Genomic DNA, 6,080 nt, shown 5'->3' with positions numbered 1-6,080 from the left:
TTTCCTTTAGAAGTCACTGGCAGTTCCAGAATGTCCGTTGCCACTCTCTGGAGTGGCCGAGTTACATGGACGCCCCCCATCGGTGCCCGATGCTTAGGCACCGGGGCCTTGCGGGTTTGACAGGGGATGCACTGTTCACACCACCGCTGAATATCTTTGAACATGAACGGCCAGTAGCAAGTTTCCCTTGCACGTTCCCACACTCTTTCCACGGAAAAATGTGCCGATGTAGAGCCCCCATGTAGATGCTGCAACACATCAGCGATAAGTGAGGAGGGCATAACAACCTGACACAGAGCATCTCCGGTGAGGGGAGAGTTCACCGTCCTGCAAAGTAGTCCATTAACAACAGCGAGGCGGGGATATTCAGTCCATAATTTTCGAAGCCACCTAGAGCTACCTCTCATCTGCCCCTTAGATGGCCGAGAGCCACTTCTCTCCATCCAGTCCAACACCCGATTAATATCTGGGTCGGCCCGTTGTAGCCCCCTCATTTCCGTTCCGTCATGTGACAGTACATATTTGAATGACAAGTCCTGCACCCCACTGTTCTTTTCCACACGCCGCTCCCCTGTATGGAGGTCAGAGGTCGGTGGGTTTCCCGTGGTTGTTTGTAGCAGTTGAGTGACTGGTTGGGGAACGCTGGGCTCTATATCTGAGCTTATAACATTCACTTGTGTGGTTGTCTCACCTGTGTTTACCACACTAGGCTCAGGGTCTTGAGGACGCCGTGAAAGTGCATCAGCGTTAGTATGCCGTTTGCCGTCCTTGTGCTGCATACTCCAGTTATAAGGGTCCAGTTCCAGTATCCATCTTGCTCGGCGTCCCGTGGGATCCTTGTCAATGGACATGCCACGCAGGCCCAGCAGAGGCTTGTGATCAGTTATGATGGTAAAGGCAGCTGACCCTATGTAATGTCTGAATTGCCGTGTAGCCCACACTACGGCCCACAGCTCTCTGTCAAATGTAGACCAGCGTTTTTCTGGGGAACTGAGTGCTTGGCTAGCGTATGACACCACACGCTCCAGTCCGTCCTGGTCCTGAGCCAACACCGCCCCCACTGCTTCCAAAGAGGCATCTGTGTACACTTTAAAAGGGATGTTAAAATCAGGCATGGTGACAACTGGAGCAGATGAAAGCACCCCCTTCAGGTACTCAAAGGCTGTGTCACACTCACTTGTCCATTTAAAAGGTGTGTCCTTGCAGGTGAGGCGGTGCAGAGGGGCTGCACATTGGGCAAAGTTTTTAACAAAGCGTCTGTAGTAAGAGCAAAGGCCCACAAAGGCTCTCACTTCGGTTGGGTTCTGTGGTGTGGGCCAGGTTCTGACTTTGTCTGTGTTTCGAGGGTCGGGCTGTAAGCCGTGGCGAGAAACAACATGTCCCAGGAACACTACATGATCTCGAGCCAGATGACATTTCTTATGATTCAGCCTGAGGCCAGCTGCATGGATCCTGGAGAAAACTTCACGCAAACTGGTGAGATGGGCCTCAAAGGTGGGGCTATATATTAACACGTCGTCAAGGTACACCATACACACTTGCCATGGGAGCCCTCTGAGCACCAGCTCCATCATGCGCTGAAATGTTGCAGGTGAGTTAGTAAGGCCCATCGGCATAGACCGCCACTGGTAGAGGCCCCGGCCCGTGGTGAAGGCAGTTTTCTCCCTGTCTCCCTCAGCGACCTCGACCTGCCAATATCCGTTAGTGAAATCCAATGTGCTGAACCAAAGGGAGCCCGCCAGTGCATCCAGGGTCTCATCCACCCTGGGGAGCGGATGAGAATCTTTCACGGTTACACTGTTCAGACGACGATAGTCAATGCAGAATCTCCACTCACCATTCTTCTTCTTGACAAGGACCACAGGCGAGGCCCATGGGCTGCAGCTTTCCTCAATCACCCCGTCCGCCAGCAGGGCAGTCACCTGCCTGTCTATTTCCTCTCTCTTTTCTGGTGAAGTCCGGTAGGCGCGCTGCCGCAAAGGAGGATGATCACCGGTCTTGATGTGATGTTGGATAAGGGTGCATCTGCCAGTCCCCCCTTTTGACGGGTTGAAAATCCCCTGATGCTCGGCCAGCAGTGCAGCCAGTTGTGCTTTCTGTTGTTGACAAGCAGAAGACTCCTCCAGTGACACAACAGGCACCTCACTGGATGAAATGGTAGAGACAGTCTCGGTTGGACGCTGAGGAAGTGTCACGATCTCCGCCTCATCCACGGAGAAAAACTCCCCCAGGTGCACGCCTTCTCTCAGTATAATGTCCTGATCTGTAGGGTTCAACACACGGGCTGTGGTAACCCCGTCCTTTACAGATGTCACTGTGTGAGCTATGACACACTCACTTTTGCCTTTCAGGTTGGGTGATAAGTAACCCACAAAGTCAGGAAGTTGATCAACGGGCCCAGGTGGGGACACACTCACAGGCACCAGCATCTCACTGAGGGGGGGCAGTGTCACAACGGTGGCGATGGAAACATTACAACACTCCGGAATCAGGTCTTTTCCACTCAGGAGTGGAAGTGCAGTGTCCCATAGGTGTAGTTTGCCACGGGCATAATCCAGAAGGGCATGATTTGCGACAAGAAAGTCCAAGCCCAGTAGCGCTGTTTGTGTGGACCCCCTAATAACATGGAAAACCTGCTGTCGGGAGGTCTTCTCCAGACGCATAGTCACTGTTATAGTGCCCAGTGTGTCGAGCAACTGTCCATTCACTGCCCGTGCAGCAATAAAATCCGCCGTTAAGGGTCGCTTGCGCAGGGCTGGAACAGACCTGCGGAAGTTGTCACTGATGAACGACTCGGTTGCTCCTGAATCGATCAATATGTTAATTTCAGTCCCTTCAATGCTTCCCCTCACATATGAGGTTCGCTGTTCTGTCTTGTCCGGTGTCATTGCATTGCTCATGGAGGGGATAAACATCCCTCCCTCCATAGGGCCCATAGGTTCTGTAGCTGACGTTTGGGCTGCAACATCAGCTACATCTCTTTTCCCGACTGGTTTGTTGCTTCTTCCCTCCTGGGGGAGAGAAAATGCACACCTCGCCGTCTCTGTGTTTCCTCATTAGAGGGGCTTCTAGCAGGTCTTGGACCCCGCCAACTTGGGGAGTTGGCTCGGTTGTTGTAGGGACCCCAATAGTCCTGTTTCTCCCTCGGCCCTCCTTCTGTGCGCCGCTCGCGCCAGCCACGGTCAGGTGAACGCCCTCTCTGTTCATAGCCACAGTCAGGTGAACGCCCTCTCTGTTGACCCCATGGTCGAGACGGACAGCCTAGCTCCCCACAAGTACATTGACACTGACTTCCACGTACTGGATGAGGTGCTCGCCGTTCATCTTTCCAGTGGCTGGATCGCAGTCGGGTGTTTTCCTCTGCCATTCGTTTCATTTCCATCCTCATTTCCCTCATATCTGCCGTAAGTCTGTCCATAGTCCTATACAACCCACCGCCATCACCAGATATGGAGTGCACCATGGCCGCTGTACCGCTTTCAGTGGGAGGTGGGCGTACCTGTGTGCTGACATAGTCCATCTTTAGGGCCTCTCTGGCCATCTCACACCGGCCAGCGATGATCAGGGCCTCCTCCAAATCAGTCGCTCCCTGCTCATGACATTTAGCTCTCAGAGCTGGGTCGAGTCCAGCCAAAAATCTGCGAAATTTCTCCTCTTTCTGGGCTATATCACCGTAGCCTGGGAATGCTTCCTGAACTAGCTTGCTTATGTCTGCTGCGTATACTTCCAGACTCTCTCCGGGAGCACGTAGGCGGGCAGAGATATTTGCTCTGAAACAGTCTAGGAAACGTTTTTGTCCGAAAGCCTCCTGCAGTTTCTCTTTCACCTGATCGTAGTCCACCTGAACAGCAGCTGGCAAGCTATCCCAGAGACGAAAAGCAGCCTTTGTCAGCCGCGTGGGTAAAATCCTCACCAGTTCATAATCAAAGCTACTGCCCGTGCCTCCAACAAGCGCCTTCACTGCTACTTCATATTGCCTGGCCCAGCAGGGGAAACTTTGTTTTTCCTCACCGGAAAATGGCTGCGGGAGCTCAATTTTTACATTGCTGGCGAACGATCTGTCTCCACGTTGCTCTCTGTAGCTATAGTCCAGCGGGTCCTCGCTTTTATTCCACATTGCAGCAGCAATATGAAATAAGTCTTCTTGCTTCCTGCCAAGACGACACTCCGCCGTTGCTAACTGCGGCTAACTATGAAGCTAACTGACTCTCAGAACTTTGCATTAATAAACGTCTTTCTTTTGCGGGACCGAAAATCCCACCGCTGCCACCAATGTAACCGAGGGTTTATAAATATCGCCTAGACTGTATCAAACTACAAAATAACAAACACGGAGGCTCCAGTTCACACGAGGACCACTTTATTTTTCTTCTTCTCAAAAACCTCCGCTTCACAACACATGACATCACTTCCGCCCTAGGCGCCTTCAAAACAAGAGCTCCAAGCATACACTGCAAAACAGCCTATAACAGGAACTTAACATCATTAAGAGGCATGCCCATAAAAATAGGTTACAATGTTAAAACGTTAATGTCACTAACATTCAACACGCTAACTGTGACGCATTTCCAATTAAACAAGAAGCAATACATAATTTTAAGCCTGCTGAACATGATACGATTAGAAAGAAGGCTGCTTAGCCAGAATATTCTCATTTTGAAGTGTTACAAACCTCCCATGTCGTCTTCTTCTTTTGTTCTTAAAGATGGGAAAAAAGGCAAAATTATGGAAAATGGGAACGCTGTCGACACGTTTTATGGCAAAGGAGTGACCCCCGAGTGGGCGGGCCTAGTCTGGATTCTGACGCTCTGATTGGTTGCAAAAAAAATAGACACACGTGTTTCGTCCAAGTGCCCCGAGTAACCCCTGGCTGCAGCCCGCACATCGAGGAGGGGCTTATTTTCCCTCAATGTGGGCGGGTCTCAACGTTGAGCCCGCGGGCTCCATCTGGTGGCGGAGATCCGGCAGCACACATTCTCAAACGTCAATAAAGCTACTTTTAACTTGTCAAATGTATTTTTTTACCATGAAAAAACAATAAAAAAAAAAAAAAAATATATATATATATATATATATATATATATATATATATATATATATATATATATATATATATATATATATATATATATATATATATATATAAACCATAGTATGAAAAAAGGTTCATGTATTTGATAGACTTAGACATTCCTACTTTTAACTTGTCAAATGTATCTGCCATCTTTTTTGTAGTTTTATTCCTTTTTTATTATCTTCATTATTTTCTGTATTGATCCTACACTATTATTGTGTTTTGTTTGTTACTTCTGATATGGCCTTGCCACGGTTTACTTGCTTATTTATTTATTTATTTATTGTGTCTTTTTATTTTGTATTGTTTTACATCTGATCAACTTCTGTGACTTTCCTTTTCTTTTTTAAGTGTGAACGGTGGAGAGGTCCTCGAGAGGTGATCTTGGGATCACTTCCTGAGGATCCTTGATGCCGAGGAATGTTCATCCACTATGGTCTGGATAGCCTGTAGCTGATCCTGAGCCAGAGCGGGATGGATGGATGTATATATATATATATATATACAATATCTGGGTATCTTAGCTAATACTGTTTATACTGTAAACCTTGAATTGTTAAAGTTTAAGTGCACCTCTCTCCTCAAGTGTGCATGTGAGTGGGTATGAGTGGATGTGCGATTGTATGAAGGTTTTGCGTGACCAAAGTATGACTGTTAAATGGGATTTTAACTGTAAAATTCAATACAAATATTTGCAAAAAAAAACACAAAAAAAACTTGTCAAATGTATTTTTTTTACCATGAAAAAACAATTAAAAAAAAAATATATATAAACTATAGTATGGAAAAAGGTTCATGTATTTGATAGACTTAGACATTCCTACTTTTAACTTGTCAAATGTATTTTTTTTTTACCATGAAAAAACAATTTAAAAAAATATATATCTAAACCATAGCATTTCCATAAGAGTATAGACACATATTATTTTGCACACTCAATTATATTAGCAAAGTCAAATAAACCAAAGACAGAAGACTTTGCATCATTGATTTTATTTTTCACCCC

At 47.2% G+C, this 6,080-nt stretch overlaps 1 long non-coding RNA gene across 1 annotated transcript in view; it reads right to left on the bottom strand.

The window, feature by feature from the left end:
- LOC133646507 (uncharacterized) overlaps window positions 1–4,808 on the bottom strand; it is a 10,711-nt gene extending 5,903 nt beyond the window's left edge. Inside the window, exon 1 of the long non-coding RNA XR_009825303.1 lies at window positions 4,673–4,808. This is a non-coding gene — a long non-coding RNA (uncharacterized LOC133646507). The remainder of the gene's footprint in view (window positions 1–4,672) is intronic.
- Window positions 4,809–6,080: the final 1,272 nt, after the last annotated feature.

The sequence above is a fragment of the Entelurus aequoreus genome, linkage group LG03, assembly GCF_033978785.1.
Source record: "Entelurus aequoreus isolate RoL-2023_Sb linkage group LG03, RoL_Eaeq_v1.1, whole genome shotgun sequence".
Lineage (NCBI taxonomy): Eukaryota > Metazoa > Chordata > Actinopteri > Syngnathiformes > Syngnathidae > Entelurus > Entelurus aequoreus.
Note: the sequence above shows the minus strand (reverse complement) of the source record. Positions and strands in the feature narration are given on the sequence as shown.